Source organism: Heptranchias perlo, chromosome 5, assembly GCF_035084215.1.
Source record: "Heptranchias perlo isolate sHepPer1 chromosome 5, sHepPer1.hap1, whole genome shotgun sequence".
NCBI lineage: Eukaryota > Metazoa > Chordata > Chondrichthyes > Hexanchiformes > Hexanchidae > Heptranchias > Heptranchias perlo.
The window spans coordinates 56,203,340-56,228,753 of NC_090329.1; the positions used below are offsets into that span (position 1 = coordinate 56,203,340).

General features: G+C 42.4%; 1 protein-coding gene across 4 annotated transcripts in view; it reads right to left on the reverse strand.

The window, feature by feature from the left end:
* The window catches only part of asxl2 (ASXL transcriptional regulator 2), a 211,020-nt gene that overhangs the window by 95,960 nt on the left and 89,646 nt on the right, over positions 1-25,414 (reverse strand). The window contains exon 1 of one of the 4 annotated variants that reach the window (XM_067984420.1): positions 17,949-18,025. The exons of the other annotated variants lie outside the window; for them this stretch is intronic. The gene's annotated coding sequence lies outside the window, so the exon portion shown is untranslated. Of the gene's footprint in view, positions 1-17,948; positions 18,026-25,414 lie in introns of those variants that run through there. 4 annotated transcript variants of the gene reach the window in all.

Genomic DNA, 25,414 nt, shown 5'->3' on the forward strand with positions numbered 1-25,414 from the left:
AAATTCCAGGGAATACAACCCTAGTTTGTGTAATCTCACCTTTCGAGTCCAGGTATCATTCGAGGAAATCTACACTGCACTCCACCCAAGGCCAATATATCCTTCCTAAGATGCGGTGCCCAGAACTGAACACAGTACTCCAGGTGTGGTCTAACCAGGGCTTTGTATAGCTGTAGCATAACTTCTACTCCCGTGTATTCTCGTCCTCTAGATATAAAGACCAGCATTCCATTAGCCTTTTTGATTATTTTCTGTATCTGTCAGTGACATTTTCATGATTTACGTACATGGACCCCTAAGTCTCTTTGGACCTCCACTTAGAAAGTACTCGAATCTTTCATTTTTAGGTCCTAAGTGGATGACCTCACACTTGCCTACATTGAAATCCATTTGCCTCAGTTTTGCCCACTTAATCTATTAATATCTCTGTAATTTTATGCTTCCATCTACACTGCTTACAATGCTGCCTATCTTTGTATCATCAGCAAACTTGGATATGTGGCTCTCGATCCCATCATCTAAGTTGTTAATAATAGTGAATAGTTGAGGCCCCAACACAGATCCCTGTGGGACGCCACTAGTCACATCCTGCCAATTTGAGTACCTACTGTCAGTTTCCTGCCGCTCGGTCAATTTTTTAACCAGGTCAATAATTTGCCCTCAATTCCATGAGCTTCAATTTTAGCTAACAGTCTCTTATGAGGGACTTTATCGAATGCCTTTTGGAAGTCTATATAAACAACATCCATACACATTTCCCTGTCCACTACTTTAAACATCTCTTTAAAAAATTCAATCAGGTTCGCCAGGCATGGCAGCCTTTACAAATCCATGCTGGCTCTCTCTGATCAGCTGAAAATGTCCAAGGTGTTCAGTCAGTCTGTCCTTAATTATAGACTCTCGTAATTTCCCAACAACAGATGTTTGACTAACTGGTCTATAATTCCCTGGTTTCCCTCTCTCACCTTTCTTAAACAGCACAGTGACATGTGCAATTTTCCAATCTAAAGGAACGGCTCCTGAATTGAGAGAACTTTGGAAGATTACAGTTCGGGCATTTGCAGTGTTCTCACCTACTTCCTTTAAAACCCTGGGATGGAAACCATCTGGTCCTGGGGATTGATCACTCTTTAGTGATGGTAGCATAGTGGTTATATTGTTGGACTAATAATCCAGTCGACCTAGACTAATAACCTGGAGTCATGAGTTCAAATCCCACCACAGCAGCTGGGGAATTTAAGATTAATTAAATAAAATCTAGAATAAAAAAAAACTAGTATCAGCAATGGTGGCCATGAAACTACCGGATTTTCGTAAAAACCCATCTGGTTCACTCATGTCCTTTTGGGAAGGAAATCTGCCGTCCTTACCCGGTCTGGCCTATATGTGACTCCAGAGGGTTGATTCTTAATTGCCCTCTGAAATGGCTTAGCAAGACACTCAGTTGTGCAATCTCGCTACAGAAAGTCACAATAAGAAAAAAACCGGACGGACAACTGGGCACCAGACACGACAAAGGCAAACCAAGCCCAGTCCGACCCTGCAAAACCCTCCTCACTAACATCTGGGGACTTGTGCCAAAATTGGGAGACGCAGACTCGTCAAGCAACAGCCTGACATAGCCTTACTCACAGAATCATACCTTTCAGCCAACATCCCAGACTCTTCTACCACCATCCCTGGGTATGTTCTGTCCCACCAGAGGTGGCAGTACAGTGGTATACAGTCAGGAGGGAGTGGCCCTGGGCGTCCTCAACATTGACTCCAGACACCATGAAATCTCATGGCATCAGGTCAAACATGGGCAAGGAAACCTCCTGATGATTACCACCTACCACCCTCCCTCAGCTGATGAATCAGTCCTCCTCCATGTTGAGTGTCACTTGGAGGAAGCACTGAGAGTAGCAAGGGCACAGAATGTACTCTGCATGGGGGACTTCAATGTCCATCTTCAAGAGTGGCTCGGTAGCACCACTACTTTCTGAGCTGGCCGAGTCCTGAAGGACATAGCTGCCAGACTGGGCCTGCGGCAGGTGGTGAGTGAACCAACACGAGGGAAAAACCTATTTGATCTCGTCCTCACCAATCTACCTGCTGCAGATGCATCGGTCCATGACAGTATTGGTAGGAGTGACCACCACACAGTCCTTGTGGAGACAAAGTCTTGTCTTGTTGTATGACACTACCACCGTACTAGATGGGATGGATTCAGAACAGATCTAGCAGTTCAAAACTGGGCATCCATGAGGTGCTGTAAGGCAGGAGCAGAATTGTATTCCAACACAATCTGTAACCTCATAGCCTGGCACATTCCTCACTCCACCATTACCAACAAGCCAGGGGATCAACCCTGGTTCAATGAGGAGTAGAAGAGCATTCCAGGAGCAGCACCAGGCGTACCTTAAAATGAGGTGCCAACCTGGTGAAGCTACAACACAGGATTACATGCATGCTAAACAGCGGAAGCAACATGCTATAGGCAGAGCTAAGCGATTCCACAACCAACGGATCAGATCAAAGCTCTGCGGTCCTGGCACATCCAATCGTGAATGGTGGTGGACAATTAAACAACTAATGGGAGGAGGAGGCTCCATGAACATCCTCATCCTCAATGATGGCAGAGCCCAGCAAGTGAGTGCAAAAAACAAGGCTGAAGCGTTTGCAACCATCTTCAGCCAGAAGTGCTGAGTGGATGATCCATCTCAACCTCCTCCCGATTTCCCCACCATCACAGAAGCCAGTCTTCAGCCAATTCGATTCACTCCACGTGATATCAAGAAACGGCTGAGTGCACTGGATACAACAAAGGCTAGGGGCCCCGATCAACATCCCGGCTGTAGTGCTGAAGACTTGTGCTCCAGGACTAGCCGCGCTTCTAGCCAAGCTATTACAGTACAGCTACAACACTGGCATCCACCCGACAAAATAGAAAATTGCCCAGGTTTGTCCTGTCCACAAAAAGCAGGACAGCTATCAAGCGGCACTTACTCACCAATAACCTGCTCAATGATGCTCATTTTGGGTTCCGCCAGGACCACTCGGCTCCAGACCTCATTACAGCCTTGGTCCAAACGTGGACAAAAGAGCTGAATTCCAGAGGTGAGGTGAGAGTGACTGCCCTTGACATCAAGGCAGCATTTGACCGAGTGTGGCACCAAGGAGCCCGAGTAAAATTGAAACAATGGGAATCAGGGGGAAAGTTCTCCAGTGGCTGGAGTCATACCTACCGCAAAGGAAGATGGTAGTGGTTGCTGGAAGCCAATCATCTCAGCCCCAGGACATTGCTGCAGGAGTTCCTCAGGGCAGTGTCCTAGGCCCAACCATCTTCAGCCATCAATGACCTCTCCATCATAAGGTCAGAAATGGGGATGTTCGCTGATGATTGCACAGTGTTCAGTTCCATTCGCAACCCCTCAGTGAATGAAGCAGTCCGTGTTCGCATGCAGCAAGACCTGGACAACATCCAGGCTTGGGCTGATAAGTGGCAAGCAACATTCGCGCCAGACAAGTGCCAGGCAATGACCATCTCCAACTAGAGAGTCTAACCACCTCCCCTTGACATTCAACGGCATTACCGTGGCCGAGTCCCCCACCATCAACATCCTGGGGGTCACCATTGACCAGAAATTTAACTGGACCAGCCACATAGACACAGCAGTTACAAAGCAGGTCAGAGGCTGGGTATTCTGCGGCGAGTGACTCACCTCCTGACTCCCCAAAGCCTTTCCACCATCTACAAGGCACAAGTCAGGAGTGTGATGGAATACTCTCAACTTGCCTGGATGAGTGCAGCTCCAACGACACTCAAGAAGTTCGACACCATCCAGGACAAAGCAACCTTCTTGATTAGCACCCCATCCACCACCCTAAACATTCACTCCCTTCACCACTGGCGCACCGTGGTTGCAGTGTGTACCATCCACAGGATGCACTGCAGCAACTTGCCAAGGCTTTTTCGACAGCACCTCCCAAACCCGTGGTCTCTACCACCTAGAAGGACAAGGGCAGCAGGCACATGAGAACAACACCACCTGCACGTTCCCCTCCAAGTCACACACCATCCCGACTTGGAAATAGATCGCCGTTCCTTCATCGTAGGGAGGGAGTTCCAGGATTTTGACCCAACAGCACTGTGGGAGAACCTTCACCACACGGACTGCAGCGGTTCAAGAAGGTGGCTCACCACCACCTTCTCAAGGGCAATTAGGGTTGGACAATAAATGCTGGCCTTGCCAGCGACGCCCACATCCCATGAACGAATAAAAACAAAGTGCCATGATTTTCTTCATTACTGTTAATTTGCTTACTTTAATTATGTTGAGTCCCCGTCCCTAATTCATAATTCGTTTCCTTGGGGTATCCAGCATGTGTCTGTGTCAGGGTGTCTGTTCCTCTGCTGTAAATAATGGTGCTAAGTAATTATTTAACATGTCTGCCATTTCCTTATTTTCATTTACAGTATCACCATTATCAGTTTTTAAGGGGCCCACATTGCTCTTCACCACCCTCTTTTTCCTGATATATTTCTAAAAAATGTTTGTGTTGATTTTGATATCCCTTGCAAGTTTCTTTCCATACTCCCTTTTTGTAGCTCTTACTATCTGTTTTGTCACCCTTTGCTGTTCTTTGTATCTCTACCAGTCGCCAGAATCTGTGCTATTTTTTGCATTTTGTATGCTTTTTCTTTGGTTTTATATTGTCCCTTACCTCTTTTGTCATCCATGGCAGTTTTTTTTGGCAAGTAGAGCTCTTGCCCCTTGGGGGTACTTCTTGGACAGTTTTCATTCTTTCTTATGGAAGCAACAATGATTTAATGTCTCAGATTGAAGCAATTGTGACTGGAGTAGGAAAACTTAAATAATATCTAAAAATATCTAAGGGATCACTTTATGAGTTTACACTCCTGGCACAGAGCCTCACCCACCAGAAGAACATATCAGGAATTCGGGCCTTTCTAGCTGACAATTTTACACCCACTAAAAATGAAAGTCAAGGCATCGCACTGGAAGTGCAAGCTTGTAAATTTACCCTATTAGAGGCTATATGATAAGGAGCCATGAGGTACCATGTCTATCCAACAAGTTGCATTTATATAGCACCTTTAATGTAAAAATAATCCCAAGGAATTCATATATGGATACAAACAGTGCAATGGAGACCGAGCAATGGAGGGGGATATCAGGAGGAGTTGGGTGACTGAAAGCATAGTTGAAAGGCTGGAGAAGGTTGCAGAGCTGGGGTGAGGCGAGACTGTGGAGGAATCGGAAGAAGAAAAAAGTTTAAATTTAATGCATTGGAGAACATAAAGCCAATGTGGGTCAATAAGGACAAGGGTGATGGGCACCGAGGTTTTAGTGCGGGTCAGGATACAGGCGTCTGCTTTTTGGAGAACTTTGCGGAGGAGGAAAATTGGAGGCTAGAAAGGAGGATATTGAAATATTTAAGTCCAGAGGTGACAAAATCATGGATAAAAGTTTCAGTGGTAGAAGGGCTGAGCTAAAGGCAGAGGGAGGGAATGTTGCACACTTGCTGACAGTTATGGTCATGGTTAGGATGTAGGGTTTTAAGCATAGCTCAGAGTCAACCAAGATGGCAAGGATTCAGACAATCTGGTTCAGTCTGAGCAGGTGGCTGCGGGAGTTAAAATCAGTGGCATGGAAGTAGGATTTATGGTGGGGGCTGAAAGCAATTCCTTCAGTCTGCTTGATGTTAAATTGGGGGAAAATTGTAGCTCATCCAATATTTCATGTTGGACAGGCACTCTGATAAGATGGAGGTGGTGGAGGTAGAGCTGTGCGTCATCAATATACATGGTAGAAGCCTGATAATTCACAAGCAACTAAGTTGCAATTGAGCACTTTAAGTGAGGTATAGATCATATCCTACAGCATTCTGTTGTGTTCAATTTAGAATATATGTTAGATCAGCAATTAAAATACTAAAAGATAGATAGAAATATTATATTTTGGACGAGTTCATCAGGAAGCTACTGCTATCTGTTCTCATTTTGTGTTGTCACCACTATGAAATACAGAAATAGTTCATGGACTAATGTCATTATCTACATGTAATTAAACCACACTACCACCTTCAACCTGACCAAATACCTTGCAGTTTGGGAGTGAGCATTATTTTATTTTATTCATCTACTTTCCATCAGAGGTTTATGGTATCAACTATTAGAAATGATGTCATCAGTACTCAGCAGTTAAACAAAAACTCGTGTATCTTAAATCAACAGAAACGATCAAAAAAGGACAATCGTATTCTTTGTAATCGCTTGATGTTAAAAGCAGCACTGATGGTGACGCTCCCTAACATAGGAGTTACTCTGTTTATTACAAAGTGGAGAGATATGATTTGATTGTGACTGCCATTGTACGTGATGTACACTTAGTACATACAACATAAATGCATCTTCCAATCTAATTATTGTATAAATTCATGCCACTAAAATAAATGTCTAAGGATACAGGATTATTTCTTCTTCTATATGCTTTCTACAAGACCTGAATATTCATCACCTGTGTCACTGAGGAACCTCTGAAATGAATAAGCTTCTTTTCCAATTTTTGCTACCTAATGGCAATGCCATTTTCAAACATGGCAAAATATAAAAAATGTTGTTGATTTAACAAATTAACATTTTCTTTGTCAGCAGGGGGTTTTCTACATCAAAAGCTATAGGATTCCTAAGTTGTCAATCTTGCATTTATTTTTATGAGGGGTTCTTCAGTAGTAAAAAGCAGTCAGATTTCTCTAAGGACCACAGAATGCTGATTTTTTTCCTGCTGCTTACCATTATAATATATACATTTTATTTATTAAATTCAGTAGATGGGTGCGTGCTTCACTGAAAACGCATCATAAGTACCTGCAGTTCTATTATTCCTGTAGGTGGCGCTTTGGTTTTCAATTGATAAAAGTGTCACGCTGTGTGACACAAAATAGCTGGTATTTTGTAGTGAGTATATCCATCCCTGCTTACACATTTTGCTAAAGGCAAGACAGAGGGTCAGAGGGATCTTGGTGTGCAAGTTCACAGATCCCTGAAGGCGGCGGAACAGGTAGATAAGGTGGTAAAGAAGGCATATGGGATACTTGCCTTTATTAGCCGAGGCATAGAATATAAGAGCAAGGAGGTTATGATGGAGCTGTATAAAACACTGGTTAGGCCACAGCTGGAGTACTGTGTGCAGTTCTGGTCGCCGCACTACAGGAAGGATGTGATCGCTTTGGAGAGGGTGCAGAGGAGATTCACCAGGATGTTACCAGGGCTGGAGCGCTTCAGCTATGAAGAGAGACTGGGAAGATTGGATTTGTTTTCCTTGGAGCAGAGGAGGCTGAGGGGGGACATGATTGAGGTGTACAAAATTATGAGGGGCACAGATAGGATGGATACGAAGGAGCTTTTTCCCTTCGTTGAGGGTTCTATAACAAGGGGACATAGATTCAAGGTAAAAGGCGGGAGGTTTAGAGGGGATTTGAGAAAGAACTTTTTCACCCAGAGGGTGGTTGGAGTCTGGAACTCACTGTCTGAAAGGGTTGTGGAGGCAGGAACCCTCACAACATTCAAGAAGCATTTGGATGAGCACTTGAAATGCCATAGCATACAAGGCTACGGACCAAATGCTGGAATATGGGATTAGAGTAGACAGGGCTGATGGCCGGCGCGGACACGATGGGCCGAAGGGCCTCTATCCGTGCTGTATAACTCTATGACTCTATGACTCTAAATCCTGTCAAAATGCTTTCTGAAATATTTTGCACCTGCCATTTTTCTTCTCAGTAACTGAATTTCTACTGTCCAAAATAAGGGTCTGAACAAAGTAAAAAAATTCAAGTATTACATGTTTCACAACAAAATGGTTAAAATTATCCATCAAATTGTCTTGTAATGCCTTCACTGGAGTTTTCACTTTCGGCCTCAGACGCCCCCAAAAGCCTTGGCTCAACTTAATATTTATGCACAGATCGATGATCGTGAGGTGAAATGTGGATTGTGCCATCTGAGCACGTGCAGTGTGTCTAGTTTCTCAGGACACACCAGTACTGTTCAGTCAGCTATACTGATGGCAAAATGTGCTAGAAGCTAAAGGAAAGATTCCGAGTAGTTTTTCTTCAAATAATTTTGAAAAACAAGAGGACCAATTTCAAAAGGTCTACTGAGGTAAAAGTTATATTGTGTGTGTTTGCTTTTTAAGAGAGAGAGAGAAACTTTAAAAATGTCAGTATTCTAATGATACATCTGTTGTGGACAAATGGTCCTGGAGGGTCCAGAATAGAGAGATAGGTGTGACCAGATCAGGAGCAGGTGAGTGGGCTCCCCAAGTGACATACAATACCATTCACCACAATGATTCATGTAAGAAATAATCCCCCTCCTTTTAAGCCTTGGTGAACTAAATTTCTAGCCTTATTTGGAAGGGTATACACCTTATGGTCTCAGAGTGGAGGCTTCCACTTCGAGTCATCCTGTTGGTTCACAGCCATTCAGCACTGAGTCAACAGCAATAAATTGTGCATCTTCAAAATAAGATATGAAAAAAGGTCATTAAATCATTCTTTTTTTAGGCTAATGCCAGAAGCAAACAGCTGGTGAACTGGAAAGGAACAGGTTGCTATGGACTGTTCAATGGAAATCAGTGTTGCAAATCACAAATCAGCCACAAAAGTGATGTATTAAACATTTCAATCCATGTTGCAATATTAACAAAGCTGAAATATTACATCACTAACATAATGATTACTTTCCTGTTGTGGAAATAACTTCTCACAGTGGAGCACCAAAGAGTGTTTTGTCAATATTGGTTCAATAAAATATTAAAGCTTTCATTAATTTTATTTACACAGCAGGGAGTTTACAGATTTAAGTTCACTTGCACTTTGGATTTTGCGGTGGAGTTGAAACTGACAGCAGCAATTCTCATTCATTTGGTCCGCTCCTCTAGAGGAGTCCTGCGATTGCGTGAAAATATCTGAAGGTATCACGGTGCACAGGCACTGACGAGGGACAAAAGATCGCTAATCTAAAATTGGCTGCCATCCAAAGCTATCAATATCCAAACAAGATTGGTGGTAAAAAGGTGAAATAGTTCACCGTGAGAGTGCTCCTCTCTATGAAGCTTTCATCCTGGCATGAATAAAAGTAGATTATCCAAGGCTATAGTTATCCTCATTCTCTGACATACAGCACAGATCAGATCCTAAACACAGAACAGGACATTAGAAAGTTTGCGCCATCTCCTACAAATTTCTTCCCTCGCATCTGTAAGTTGAATGGTGAAACACTTCTGAAACTTTTACTGGCTTTTACCCCAAGGTTAATTTTTCCCCCTTTATCCAAAGGTGGTTCTTGGTTTTCTGAGCCACAAGGTACAAGACGGGAGGAGGATGGTATATTGTATAGCAGGAGTATCCAAGCTTTTAGTTTTCATGGACATATGTGCATACCATGGAGTATTGGAGGCCACATATAAAGTTTAAATCTATGTTCCCATTAATTTGCAGATATCTCAAGTTGCCGCTATGATCGAATCATAATGTTCTAGTTCAGGAATTATCCACTCAAGTGACAACAACATGCAGAACAGCCTTTCCATATGTCTGGATGTACAAAATTTAAATAGGACAAACCAGCGAGTAAATATTCACGCAAATATGCCCGAGTTGCCTGGAGATGGAGAGGGAGCTCAGGGCTACATGAGGCCCAAGTGTTGCAGTCTGGAAAAGATTTAGTTATCTCCTTCAATTTCAAATTTCTGCACTGGAAAAATCAATATCCTTGCTCCATCTTCAGTGCATGAGAAGCAGGAAGGAATTAAGTACTACAGTACAAAACAATCTACTTTGAGAGATCGAACCCGGAAACTGCCTAAGGCAGCATCTTGATGCGAGATGCTCAGCTTTCCTTAAAGAATGATGTGGAGATGCCGGTGATGGACTGGGGTGGACAAATGTAAGGAATCTTACAACACCAGGTTATAGCCCAACAGTTTTATTCGTTGGACTATAACCTGGTGTTGTAAGATTCCTTACATAAAGAAAGAATGTTTCTGCTCAGATAACAGCTACCATCTTCCATATGATGAGCTCTAGGTTCATAAGTCTCTAAATTAACTTACACTGTCTAATGTGGCCCTCGCCAGGGAGCCTAAGTATTATTTCTAGACCTCTTTCGTTCATATTGATACATAGTCAACGAGACCTAAACAATAACTAGAGAACATAAGAAATGTGCTACTCAATGGTGGAAAAATCTGTCTGGTTAAATATATGTGTCACTATTTATAAAGTAAAACTGAATGCTTTGCTAACAATGACCTGCCATTTTGGGTCTCCTTCCCTCCTCCATCCATGTATGATATCATTTATAGAACGAGGCTCCATTACAACGGGGCAGGATATTTTCGACTCATTCGGAGCCACCCACCCCCCAAAAAAAACATGCTATAAGTTGGGAACACAAAATGACAATATAAATTTCTTATACAAAATTAGCATAATCAATATTTTTAAAAAAAAATTTAGACTACTTTTAAAGAAAAGTTATTTATTTTTATAGTTATTTATTTAATTATATTACCACCTGAACTCACAATGTGTTACCTTTTTTCTGCATTAAACTATTCATCCCAACTGATCATGGTGTTTGGAACACCTCTCTTTCCTCTCTACTCTCAAAGGGAAAGCCAAAAGCTTCTATCGGAAAGCAGAGTTAACTGACCCTTTCCCGTGATAGACAAGGAAATCACTATGTTCAATTCGCTGGTGTTCTTTTTATTGTTGGTCCTGGCTGCAGATCACAGGCATTTATGTACGTATACATCTTGCTATGCTGCTCGTCTGACCAATATTCAAACATAATTAAAATACATGCCATATATTTGAAATATATAACCAACTTATGTCGGAAAGGAAGCTGTGTGGTCCATTTCACTGAAGCACAAACCTACTTTTAGCTGAATGCAGTCTCCTGGCTAGAATTTCATAAAGCAATACAAATTACTGCCAAAGTTATCAGCTGCTCAGCAAGAATTGTCATTAGGGTACTTTGCTCCTAATAGTGTAAAAGAACTTTAAAATTGGTATATTTCATACAAAGACTATCAAAGTTGTCAGCACCTAATGCAAATTCATACAAGGCTCTACATGTTAAATTCACTTCTGAGCATACCATATTTCTAACAGATATACACGCACCTCCTGCAACATCACAAAAATAAATAAACCAATGTCATAAACACATACACAAAGTCAAACTCACAACCTGTTGAAAGGCTTGTAGTGTACAGCAAGAAGACAGACCAAGAGTGACTCCAACAAAACCTCTAAGTGTGAGATTCCTGCCTCTCAGTGCTGGGCTTGCAGTGACTTGACCGCAACGTTTAGAGCCACAAGCTAATGAACATCGCAATGTACCAAAAGCCAGAACAAGGCACCCACAGATTTCAGCATACATCAAAATAATGAAACTAACGACCACGTTCTTCAAAGCCAACAGCTCCATAATTGCTTTCAAGTTCTCTCCCTTTCATTTATATGACTGACGATGTCTTCTAAACGCAGCAATAATGTCTTATATGAAACTGAGACCTGTTTTTTACATATCTAATTCTTTACCGTCTGACACATGATATGGATAATAATTTCTTTTTAAAAGGACAAAGGTGCAAATAAAAGAATAAGATCAGTTGACTTATATAAATAAATAGATTCACACGAAGCCTGGTGTAATGTATACTAATAAAAACAATAATGCACCTGGTGTCATCCTTCATCAGGTGTTTTGAACTCATCTATAATTAGTCCCTTGAGACGATTACTTAAATCAGCGCCATTAAAATGCAAGTGAATATCTCATTTACAATATTACAAATATGTACCTCTGATAATTATATTAATAGTTATGCCATATTAGTCATTAAAGTTGTTCACAGGCATTTTAATTCATACACTATTAACTCTCTTTGTATATAACATATATGAAGAACTAGAAATGCAAAAAAAAAATTCAGGTTTCCAAATCTTTTTGTCTCTTTAAATGTTCTGAATTTTGCATGTGCATTCTGAATGTGGAAGAATCATTTATTGCTGTACGATATAAGCCTTCAACAGCCGTGAGTTTGACTTTGTGTATGTGTTTATAACATTGGAAGAAAAATGTACAACTATTTGTGTGTTGCAATACTAGCATACATGGTAACCATCGTTCTTCACACTGGGAATCAATTAAAATTCATCATAATCTTCTCTACATCTAACTGGACTAAAACATTGAGCTATAATAGGACAGGCCTTCAGAAGGTCATAAGTATCACTACTACAAAAACAGATGTTAATACCAAGGAAACACGAGGAGTGACACTTGTAATTGTCGAAAGTCACCAGAGCAATAAAGAGTGAGTTAGTCCGAGGCGAGAGATTTTCAGCCACGAGTCAGCCAAGTGCAAAGATGTCACCTTGACCAAAAGCATAAACATGGTTAAAAGTGACAAGCTGCATCTGACATATGGCACAGAGGAAAGGAGAAGTGCACAAATATTTGAAAAAGAAAAAATTAAATGGGGATGGAGAAAGTGCAGAGTAATGGGACCAAGTGGATAGTTCTTTGAAAGATCTGCACGGGCATGATGGGCTGAATGGCCTTCTTCTATGCTATAAAATTTATGATTCTAAGAGACTGCCTGTCTGTGCCTTAATGTAATTTTGCTGTCCCGTTACTACTGATGCAGCTGCTCGAGTCACTGATTTTCTTCAGTTACCATTACAACTGAGTCATGACACCTTTTTCAGCCAAGCATCTATCACATGGAATAAATGATTTTGCACTGAGAAGGATGGACATTGGCTGGAGTACAAAATCAGCTGTAAGAAGTCCTACAAAAAAGGTAAACTTTTGAAATTAATTTCAGATTTTAAATGATTGAAAAGAACTGACTGTCCTGTCAGTTACTTTCAAAGGAAGTGGTCCTTTCATGTGTTTTAGAATATTGCATAGAGCCTTTCCTTCCACAACTTTATAACAATGCGAGCAGGTAGTGAAAATATGGCTTCTGTTTGCACCCTTCATTGCAGTATAAATACTGTGTCGCATCAATGCATTTCTCTCATTTTCTCTCTCCTATCCTCTTCTTTGTTTCCTTTTCTTTCCCTCTTGTTTTCTTTCTTTTTCCTCATTTTCTTTTCTTTTCCTCTTCCCCGTCCTTATTTCTATTCCCCTAATTTTTTTTGTTATCAGTTTTTCCTGTTCCTGTCTTCACAGTCTATCTGCCTGCAAATGCAAGTGCCATTATCGTGGTTTTCTTTTGGTGTCTTTGGAGGGAGAGTTCAAGAAAGCAAAAGAATGTTATGGTGGTGAAACAATTGCAGAATCCATGGTACTAGTGAAAGTCCCTTATTAAAGTAGTACCACTCGGATTTACCAGTGCAGTAAAGGCAAAAGGCTGCAGTGCTCAGACAAGAGAGTTGGTAGATCAGAGAGTGGCGCAATGGAGGTGTGTCTAATTTTTAATTAACAGGGTTGATTTTTATCCTAAAATGACCGATTGTCATTCCTAATAAGCAGAGCTGTTGAGATCAGGGACATATCAGGAGTGAAATCTACAAAACCGATTACAAACACATTTAAATATAAGTTATTTTTAATTTTCGAACTTAGATACAGCATATCAAAAAACCTCATTCTTAAACCAAAATGAGTGACTTTAGCAAGTTCAAATATCGTGTCACTTGCCAAGCCTGCTTCATCCCACTCCATAACTGATCTCAGATGTTTACAAAAGATGGCACTGTTAAAAAAATATATAGTATCCGACAACAGTACCCTCTAGTGGAAGTGGGCCAATGCAGTCTGTGGTTTCTAATTTGTTCCTGTCCGGTTAATCAAAAAACTCATGAGTCCAAAAAGATAACTTCAATGCACAGTAAGCACTTGCATTCTTCGATGATCAAAAGCTACAATGGACAAGTTCAATCCAAGAACACGCTTTAAATTTTGGATACATGAAAAAAATACTGCATGTCCCAGTATATTTTATGCTGAAATGAAGGACCCCAAACTTACTAAAGCATTCAGTTTTGCTGTGTGCTCTATCATTTCACTATCCTCATTCCAGCATAAAATATACCAGAGTATTAATTACTGACACTGGAGTCTGTAACATCCTCAGTTATTTTGTTAATGTTGGCAGCTTTGACATTAGCAGCAATTTGCAATCAACATTTGATGAGCAGCCCACACTAGTGAGTAATGTATATGAGTCACATTCCCATTCAAATAGCTACCTTAAACTCTCCACTTATATTTGAGAGACAACAACATAACAGTGGCAGGGCTAAAAGGAGCAAATGGTGTTTAACTAGAGGTTTTAGGGTAATAAAACCCAATTGGAAATGCCCACGAAAATGTCACTGTAAATTTGCAAAATGAAGCTACAAAGCACAGAATGAATAATATAGGTGGATATCTGATCAAAACTCCTTGGGGCAGAAATTGCTTGGGAAAGAATGGTGAGCTCTGCAGCGCTCACTGTTATTGGTGGTGAAATGGAGGAGCAAGTTCCGGCGTTCGCACAGGCGCAGTGAAATGCGGAAATACGGAACTTGCTCCTGCTGGTTCACTGGCGATATGATAGCTTTGAATTAAAGGTATATCGCCAGCTGCAATCAGTGAAATCATTGAAAATGCGCCAACTTGCTCATTTGCCCAGTTGGAAATTAACTAATATCGCCATAAAACAGGTACGCTTAAAAATACCAAGTCTAAACTAAGTTTTAATATCGCGGTAAGTCTTAATGACTGTTAAGCAACTAAAAATTAACATTTAAACATGTGGAGTCTCATTACTCCTTATTTTAATAGTTTTTGGTCATAAAAAATCATTTTTTTTAAACTAAAACTTTTTTTTTACTTTTCCCTTCGGTCTCTTTTACTTAATTCGATTATTTCTTACCGTCTCTTTTTTCCCCACTGTCTATAACTTTTTCAATGATTTTAATGTTCTACCTTTCACTTCCTGGATTTCACGTTCCAAGCCTGCAGAAACAGTTCCGCAGTTTGTCAAAAATGCTGATTGGTCGAGGGGAGAGGGTGATCCTCTCGCTTCTCCCAGGGGCCCTAGCTTTGCTTGAACTCACGACGGGCTCTCCTCCGCTTTCTGTTTGAGGAATTGTAAGTTCATTAATTTAAAACGATCGGGCAGCAGTAACCATTACTTTGCCGCTCTGAGCAATTTCTGCCCCATTATCTCAGTCTACTGCTTCATGGGACTTGATTAACTTATTTTTATGAGCTTTTTCAGCACTGCCTCGACTTTGCTTTCTTAGCACATATGTTCTACAACACATCGGTGGTCTTAATGTACAACACATCGGTGGTCTTAACGTATATACACATCCAACAGCAGGAGCTACTTTATAAATTGTACATGGTTGGACTATTGTTCTTTTGTAGGCGGAGAGGAGGAACTTAGGAAGAAAATACTTTAAGAACAGTTCTTTTAATTTTTGTCCCAGCTGCCCAATTCTATATATCTCTGTTGTGCTTGACTTTTCAGTAAACTAGTAGATCTCCCCTGATGTTGCACATGGGAAGTTGCACATGTCCAGAATTTAGGTCAAAGTGGTTAGCAGATGGTGGCATAACTAGACTTAGGTGGGGGAGGGGACGGAGAAGGAGCAACAAAGGACAATGAAGGGATGCATGGCACTGAGCCAGTGCCCATTTCTTCACAGCGGGGGTGAGGGAGAGATAGGGAGGGGGGAAAGAAGGGAAGGTGGATGGGAATGGGAATGGGAGAGGGGAGGTGAATTGGGTTAAGGAGGAGAGGTGAGGAGGCGAGGAAGTGGAGGAGAGTGCACAATGGTGAATGGGTCAAATTTCCTCTCAGTGGCGAGGAGAGCTACACTGGGCCACGGCCCAACCAGATCTCCATGGGGAGGGGGGAAAAAGCATTTTTTTTTACAGCAGGTAGGTTTTCAGCTCGGGGTAGGGATGGTGGTGAGTTGCTTCTGGGTAAGGGGCACGGACTTGTTTCTCAGTGGGTGTGGCAGTGGAGAAATTTGCTTCTCATTGAGAGGGGTTAAGTTACTGCTCAAGGGAAGGGGGAGCAGCAACTGTTGCAGACTTATTCTAAGTGCGGGGGGGGAGGTGGGGCAAGCTTCAGCTCAGCAGGTGTTGGGGATTTCTTCTTAGTGGGGGAAAAGGGAAGGCCGAGTTTGCGCTCAGTGCTGGGGGAGGGGGGAATTTAGATGGTCCTCAGTGGTGGTGGAGGCGGAAATGTCAAGTTTGTCCTCAATGGGGGGGGGTGGGGGGTTGGCAGAATTTTTCTTCGGCGGAGCTTGGGAGTGCTGTTCGGCCTTCCCTTTTCCCAAGTGCTGTCTTTCTGCCCATAAGCCACTGACATCATATCAAACAGATGCCTACAACAAAAAATATTTCTTAGGAAATATAGCCCCAAGTCAATAGGTGAAATGGAAGCACAATAGCTGTAGGTATCTCTCAGTCCTAAATACATTGATCCAAATTTCCTCAGGACAGCAACTTTGGCATATGGAAATTGGTCCAATTCTGCTCACACTTTACTTAAATTTAGGAGACCAAACTGTCCATGTGTGTAAAGAGTTTTATTGGCACGCCCCTCCAAACACCAGTGCAAGTGAGCAGTGTGAATAGCTTAATGTAAAACACCTGAATGTATCACACCGTCAAAAGCTGCCAAATGCTCCACAGTGAATTGCTTCTGGAGTGCAATGACTGTTGTTAACGTAGGCACGTAGAATCAGTGCATGCAGTTGGTGGTGCTCCCATACTGTGGCAGAACAGCAGCATCAATTTATCCAATAGCCTCTCCATTTCTGTTTTCCTGCGTTCTTTGTTTCACTAGCTTTCATTTACTTCTTCATTCTTAGTCTTTCAACTTGATTGTTTCACTCTTTATTTCTATACCCTCAAAACTTCTTGCCATTTTTCTTTGCTTTCCCCACCTATTTCACTGTCCCAATATGTCCTCGTTCTGTCCCTGGGCAGCCCTGTGATCTGAAGGCTTCTGGTCAGGTCTCTCGCTGGTACCATTCCATCACACTGCTGAGTTTTATGTTAATTCTAGTAGAAATGACCAAGAACTGTCAAAATCAATCCTGAAAAGTTATGTTTTATCTAGAGAGGCACAAGAAGCTTTCTAGACAATTATTATTCTATGTTACTTGCAGCTGTTACAAACACAGCGATACACCCACCTTACTTAACAGGGCACGCTATAAACAAAGCACCCTACAAACCACAGAGATAAATCTTCTCTAAAAGAGATTGATGTAGATTGAACTTTTATTGTGTGTTTGGAACCGGCACTGTCATGTACAGAAATCACATCAGAAAACACCACTCCAGAATCAAAGTGCAGGAGCATGCAAAAGTCTCCAAGGGTTCTTAGTTTTCTCGTAAAATGATGTTCCCCCAAACCACTCACCACGGTAGTATTAGAACACAAAACCTAAAATGTGAGATTTTTTTTTAAATCAGTACAGGGCGTGGAGACAACATGCGAGAACCACAAGTATGAGGTGGAACTTGTTCACCTGATGGGTTTACTCGATAGTATCGGAAGCCACAGAAGTTAATTAGTCTCCAAATTAGCTGGTAATATATGCCATATAAAACAATTGACATCTAATGCCTCTTCTTAACATATGCAATTCTTGGCAGTTTCCAGTATTTTTTTTTCTTTCTCTCCAAAGTTACAATAGGCAGCTGCACAACTGCTAACCATTGATTGTAATAAGCTGTGCCAAAACAGAGCTCCTCAACTTTGTAAGTAGCAAGCATAATCACTGTAAACAAACATTAATAAAATGATAAAATCAGGTAGGAAGCAAAATGAAACAAAAAACATGTAGACTTAACAATGAAAACAATAGGAAGTTTTTACTTTTATCACAATTGCACTTACCTTCTACTGACCCTGGTAATGGCTCAAAAAAAACACTGGTACTGCAGTTCAGTGAGATACCCACTTCTCTTCAGACATAACTGAGACAGGAGCAGTCAATAGGAAAAGTGTCACAAATATGCGTCAAGAATTGCTTGTATATTCATTGAAAGATACACATTAGAGATAAAAATCACAAAATTAGTATCTAAGTTTTTTTAAACTTACCTCTGATCTCCAAGTTTGAAATATGAGGGATCTCATTTATCTACATTTAGAATCTGGTACTTTACATGTTACTCGTCCTAATATTTCACACGCAATAAACCCAGACGTGGTGGTAACTGCCATTTTTGTTACTGTAGTTACAATTAAAGAACGTCAGATTTATGTCTAGACTTGTTTAGAGAACCAGTAACCACACAGCTGAGTAGTTACTTTGTTGGCAACAAGCACAATGAGTCTCTCTCATTTTTACACGTCTCAGCCTGAATAAAAAGCTCATATAACTCTTCAATGCAGTCATAATCTCTTTAGGAGGAATAAAATCTCAAGATTCCCAGATACTTTGCTGTGATACTGAGCAGCAACGACTCGAACTGATAATATTTCACCACAATATATATTGCATGATTACACTCTGCCCTTTTACTGCTTATATACCTTCCTTTGTCTTGTTTAACTTGAATACAACTTGTGTGTAGGAGTTAGCTAATGCAGCGTCCACACCTGTGTTAAGTAAAGTTGCCAAATACAAAGCAAACTGGCCACTGACGAAACTTCCGGTGACTGAGAGCCACAGATGTTACCATCAAACACATTTCTAATTTATTCCACTATTGCCCATAACTTCTAATGAGTATAGTACTCAGTAACTTTGGTCATTTTCGAATCCGATTAAATTCAAACATCAGTTGGATTTTCTCCAAATGGCAGCGCACGATCAACCAAATCAACTCGACTATGTTTCTTGAATAATGGCACTTACAGATTATCGTTTCCACATTTCTAGGTTTCTTTTGTACAGACTGTTGTGGTAAAGAGCTGAGGCCTTCAACTTATAGATCGGTGCTTTTAAGTTTTATTCCGAGCATTTCTAGACATTCAAATAGCAAGACAGTCAGGCGGCATTCAAGAAAAACTGAACCATGGCCAACTCTCCCTACTGTAGCCACACCTCTTGACCCTTCAGAGGCATAACATAGGTGTCACACTCCACAGATCCCTTTTCTATCCAACCTCAAACTAAAACCAGGAGGAAGAGCTCAAGAAAGAGGTGGGAAGAAGGAATGGATCGGGTAACATTGGACCTTCACTAGGAAATTCAAGTTAGATACTCGTCTTGATTTGGATTCATATTAATATTTACAGTGGGAGGTATATTTGCCAAAACTGGTCAATTTGTCTGAGTGAGGAAAATGCAGCAGGAGAGGCAGCTCTTCCTACTGTGCTCATAGGCTCCCCCAGCTGGGCAGAAATGACACTGTCAATCTAATGGCACTATCAAATATTCCTAACTTTCAATTATTTTCCCTAGGCAATATTTAGGGCTCAGTTAAAAAATTTCCCAAATTTGATAATTATAAGGATGAAATTATATGATAGTTGGAATCTATTTTGAAATAATCTTTACATCCGTATTTTCCACTTTCAGGAATCTTTCAGTTCTGCATTTCTTCCCCCTACAATTTCTCCTCCTTGTACTTCCCACGCTAACCACGGCCAAAGAGTATGGCCTAGGGCTTTGCTAATCCTAGACAGTTCATGAATGGTCCAGGGTTACGCACAAGTACCTACCCTCTACTGAATGCCTTCCCATCACTGAACAGCTAAGACCACAAATTCAGGTTGTGAGGCAGGTACTTCTGTGAATCTAACCACCTCCCCTTGACATTCAACGGCATTATATTCACTGAATCCCCCACCATCAACATCCTGGGGGTCACGATTGACCAGAAACTTAACTGGACCAGCCATATAAATACTGTAGCTACAAGAGCAGGTCAGAGGCTGGATATTCTGCGGCGAGTGACTCACCTCCTGACTCCCCAAAGCCTTTCCACCATCTACAAGGCACAAGTCAGGGGGGTGAAGGAATACTCTCCACTTGCCTGGATGAGTGCAGCTCCAACAACACTCAAGAAGCTCGACAACATCCAGGACAAAGCAGCCCACTTGATTGGCACCCCATCCACCACCCTAAACATTCACTCCCTTCACCACCGATGCACCGTGGCTGCAGTGTGTACCATCCACAGGATGTACTGCAGCAACTCGCCAAGGCTTCTTCGACAGTACCTCGTAAACCTGCGACCTCTACCATGTGGAAGGACAAGAGCAGCAGGCACATGGGAACAACACCATCTGCATGTTCCCCTCCAAGTCACACATCATCCCAACTTGGAAATATATCGCCGTTCCTTCATCGTCGCTGGGTCAAAATCCTGGAACTCCCTTCCTAGCAGCACTGTGGAAGAGCCTTCACCACCTGGACCGCAGCGGTTCAAGAAGGCGGCTCACCACCACCTTCTCGAGGGCAATTAGGAATGGGCAATAAATGCTGGCCTCGCCAGCGACGCCCACATCCCGTGAACGAATAAAAAAAAATCTGCACCCTACCAATGAACGATGCAGCGCATTGTGCTCCAATTATACCGTTAAATAGAAGTTAGCAACTGTTACAATTCTTTGCTCTGGCTACAATTTGTTCACACTCCTGGTTAAGTGGTGTGCTGGAGGGCACTCATTTTCAGTGAGTTCTGTTCATGGTACAATTAAAGGGAATGTTGCACATATCCACCCACCAGTTGACAAAAAAAAGGGATGGCTGTTACGAGATGCACCATTAAGGTAGCAACAAAGTAAGGTCTGTCACTGGCATAATACGTGGAAAAGCCCTTAAAGCAGACATTTAGATCAGAGAACTTTTTACCTTGTAGAGCTGTAAAATTTATTTGTTTTTATAAAAGCATGCTGGGCCGACTATTATCTGCAGCTGGAGGATAATCCACCAGTGAGCTCATTTAAGCAGCTTTTTTTTTCTTCTCACTATGGAAGGGTTGGAGTGAAGTAATGCAGATCTAACCATTTCAACCACGAAGTGCACATCTTGCAACATCTTACAGGGGACGTTACATACACATGCCCCAGATGCAGCCAAGCATTAAACCATGATTAAACCATGCACTATAGGAAAAACACTAACCACTTGATCTTTAAGCTTTTCACTGGCATGATCTAATACAAAAGCAATTCAATGTTTCTTGAAAAAAAGAGAATGTTTCTTTAAAAAAAAGGTGCCAGCTGTTTGTGGTCTGTCTGAAACCTCCAGCTTCTTCAACAGTCTTTCTGCCACCATGAAATCTCTGCGTGGCCTATCTCATCAGCATAATTTTCCCAAGAGAAGATAGTGTTTATTAATGTATTGGATGTAATTTATATAGTTCCACAAGGAAAGGTGACCACATAACTCAAACAACAGCCACAAGTGCATTAAGCAGGTCATTCAGTTCATAAATATGCAGAATCCATGTCAGTCACCCCCAGTCCAAGGCTGCTAAGGAAGTGAACCCTTCCTTTATTGGTAACTTCCCACACATCCATTACTGTAGGTATTTTCCCCCATCCATTAAGTAATGGAGCAGTAAGAGAACTAACATTGGAACTATGACCACTTTTCAATTTAAGGCCTTAGCGATACAGGAAACGGAGTGTGAAATGAGCCCCATGATCTATGTGTGTTGTATGTTTACTTGAGTCAATGCCTTGGAACTCTGAATGATGTTTTGCGGTAATGTTGCTAGGTAATGAAGGATGTGAAGAAACAGATAGCAGTATTGAAGAGTAGGGCTGATGCATGCAGGCAGCTTGGTCAATGGTGAGTATGAATAGATTATTAATAGTTTGTAGCTGGATTAGGGGAGGGGGAATAAAATGAAGAACGGATGCCTGGATCCTAAGGAAGAGCATTTATTTCCAAGTATATGTTGTGTGAAAAAAAGAATTAAGTGGGTAATTTTAACCCATTCGGCAGGACCTCCGTCTTCCAGGTATTTCCGGGTTTCCAGGCGCCCCCACTTCTTCCCCAGCTCCCCGTAAATATCGGGGCCAAGGAGCATAAAGAACAAAAAAATGAGGGCAAGTGTTTTATACTAATGGTAGACCATACAAAACAGACTTACAGGATTGGAAATACAAGTGCTGAAGGTAAAGCTCTAGGTACTTGAAACAAGAGACCTCGCTTAACTTGGGCCTTCTATCGTGTACCCTTCGTAAACTTGAGCTCATGCAAATTCTGCTGCCTGTATCCTAACTCGCACCACGTCCCATTCGCCCATCAGCCCATGCTCCCTGACCTACACCGGCTCCGGGTCCGGCAACAGCTCGATTTTAAAATTCTCATTTGTTTTCAAATCCCTCCATGGCCTCGCCCCTCCCTACCTCTGTAACCTCCTCCAGCCTTACAACCCTCCGAGATCTCTGAGTTCCTCCAATCCTCCTCCTCTTGTGAATCCCCGATTTTCATCACTTTACCACTGGTGGCTGTGCCTTCAGCTGCCTCGGCCCTAAGCTCTGGAATTCCCTTCCTAAACCTCTCTGCTTCTCTACCTCTCTCTCCTCCTTTAAGACGCTCCTTAAAACCTACCTCTTTGACCAAGCTTTTAGTCACCTGTCCTAATATCTCCTTATGTGGCTCGGTGTCAAATTTTGTTTGATAACGCTCCTGTGAAGCGCCTTGGGATGTTTTACTACATTGAAGTAGCTATATAAATGCAAGATGTTGTTGTTAACTGGGAGGTTAAAATACACAGTATAGAGCATAAAAAAGTAACATGCAGCACAAAGAAGCACAAATCAGGTGGAATGATGACAAGAAACTTAGACTTTGTAATATGTAAGCGGGTCGAACAACGCAGTGAAGTACTGCATGCAGGAAGAAAAGGATGCATGTACTCCATGAATGGTGTTGAAACAGCCAAGGATGAAGCCAATAGAGAGCTACGGAGATAAAAAGAGAGGCAGAAACACTCACTGACAGTCAGGTTTTTTTTAAAATAGAAGGCTCGGAGGGCAAATTTTCACCATGCTCAGGAGGTTAGAATGCATGAAGGCAGTTAGAAGTTATTTTGTTTTAGTCAAGCAAGATGATCACTGGTGTGGGGAAGCATAGCGTGGTCATTATTTTATATTATTACGTAAAGACAAGTCATACTGATTGAACTAGGCGTGTCCAATTATAACTATTGTTCTGTATGTTCACTTGCTGTGAAATAAAGTACCCTAACGATTTGTATCAAACTCGTCTTAATGTTTTCTCTGCGGAGACTCTGCTCGCTACTCAGTCACTTCAAGATTTAAGGTGACCTGTTCGAGCCTATAGCCCACCTCCCACCTGCTGAACCTCTTCCTTTACTTCAATGTATTGCTGGTTCCTCAGCTTTATTTTGGGGCTGTGTGGATCCTGGAAAAAAATCCACTTTCTCCTGGACTGAAATCCATTTTCCGCTGGTTTCTGGACCTTTGAGTGGCCTCCACCATCACCGCCGCTCTCTATGGAAACTGTATTCTCTGCTAGGCTGTCTCTATTCTAATATCTGGTCTGCTTCTGCATCCTCAGTTTTCTGCTTCTCTGCTGGGAATGTTTCACTCTATGCTGAGCTGCTCTGATCTGTTCCTGCTGGTCCCCATCCTGCTCTGGATTCTGCTCCATTGCTGCCGAATGAGCTTTGCTTTTCTGCTTTCCGTTTGCCATCTGTTTTTGCTGGCTCCATTCATCCCTCCGCTGGTACACTGGATCTGCAGGTGTGCTCTACAAATCACTGAGGCTTCTACTCACCTCCGCTGGACCTCTGGATCACTCACCGTCCACACCTGCTCTGAACCTGGACATTAGTTCGTTGATATGTCCATTTGCGTGCGCATTTTGACCGCTGCGCCGGACCCCCATAACTTCTATCTCCCCTATTTTTTTCTCTTCTCTTCTCTTCACCCATCTTGGACCCTTCTCTCCTGGTTCCTCCCCTTTCTGTCACCCATTCATGCCACCTTTCATTTCACCCCTCGAGTACGTTGCCCACCCAAATCTCGACCCACAACTCTTCAATATTCCTCTGCCTTCCGACGCTTCTGCCATCGTCCCAGTCTTGAATCTCTCTTGGATAAACCCACAGCTACCCTCTGTGCCTCATTTAGCATTCTCTCAAGGGCCCATCGAGGTACTCATCCCTGCCTCCTTAACCCCAACTGCCCAATCCTCCGCTTTTGCCGACCTTCCCACTTAGCAAACCCACTGGGGTCTAATCTGGCCAACCTCCTTCCCGTCGCTCTCACCCCTCCCACTGCTGACTCCTTTGATTCTGCCAGCGGATTAACAATCACTTCTCTGCATCTGGCTATACGTTCTACTGCCTGCCCCACCCAAATTGGTGCAGGGCCGGTGTAGCCCTCATCACCAAATCTCACCTTGGTCTCTCCCACTCCTCTGGCACCTTCTCCTTTGAGTACCTCGCTTTGTTCCATCCACCTCTCCTCATCATTAAAATCCTTGTTCTCGACCGCCCATCCAACCCCACTCCAAGTTTCTCACCAAGATAGTCTCACTCCTTTCCTTCCTCAGCCTCTGCACTGAGCAATTCCTCATTATCAGTGATTTAACCTACATCTCAACTCAACTTGGTCTGTCTTCTGAGTTCATTGCCCTTAACCTGTCCAGCATATAAATCACCTACCCATAGTCAAGGCCACTGCCTCAACGGTGTCATCTCACTTGGCTCTCTATTCGCATCGTCTTAAGCACTTCCTTGTATCTCTCACCACTCACATTCCCCTTCCCCCTTACAATTCCACTTCCTTCTGCGTCCGCCCCAAGTTACTTACAACTGCAGTTTCAAACTCCCAACTCTCAGGCCTTTGGCCCTCCATTTGCTATGATACTGCTGCAGCTGTCGATCTACTCAACCGCTCTCTCACCTGTGCCTTTGATGCCCTTGTCCCCTCACTGTCGTCTCCCAAACTGGTTCCCCTTGCGCTCTCCCACCCTGGTAAAGCCTCCATCTTTGCTGCCTCAAGTCCAAGGGTGGCAGACTTGAACGAACCTGGTGCACATCTGGTTTAGATATTCATCACCAGATCTGGTTGGACCACATCAAGCACTATCGGGCCTTGCTCTTCTCTGCCGAAGCTGCTCACTACTCTTGCATCATCCTGGAATGAAAATAAAATAAACTCTAGCTTCTTTTCTTCACTACCAACCATCAAGCTCGACTGGACTTCGCTCTCCTGTACCAAAATTACTCACTGTTCTAGGATCATCCTGGAGGGATAAGATAACCTTTGGCTCCTTTTCTCCATGACAAAGCATATCCTTAAAGACCTCTCCACTTCCCCCTCCACCCTCACCTCCAACAACAAGTGCAATGAGCTCATGGATTTCTGTCACTAACATTATGGCCATCCTTTCAGCTGCCTCTGCCCACCAAGCCAAATTT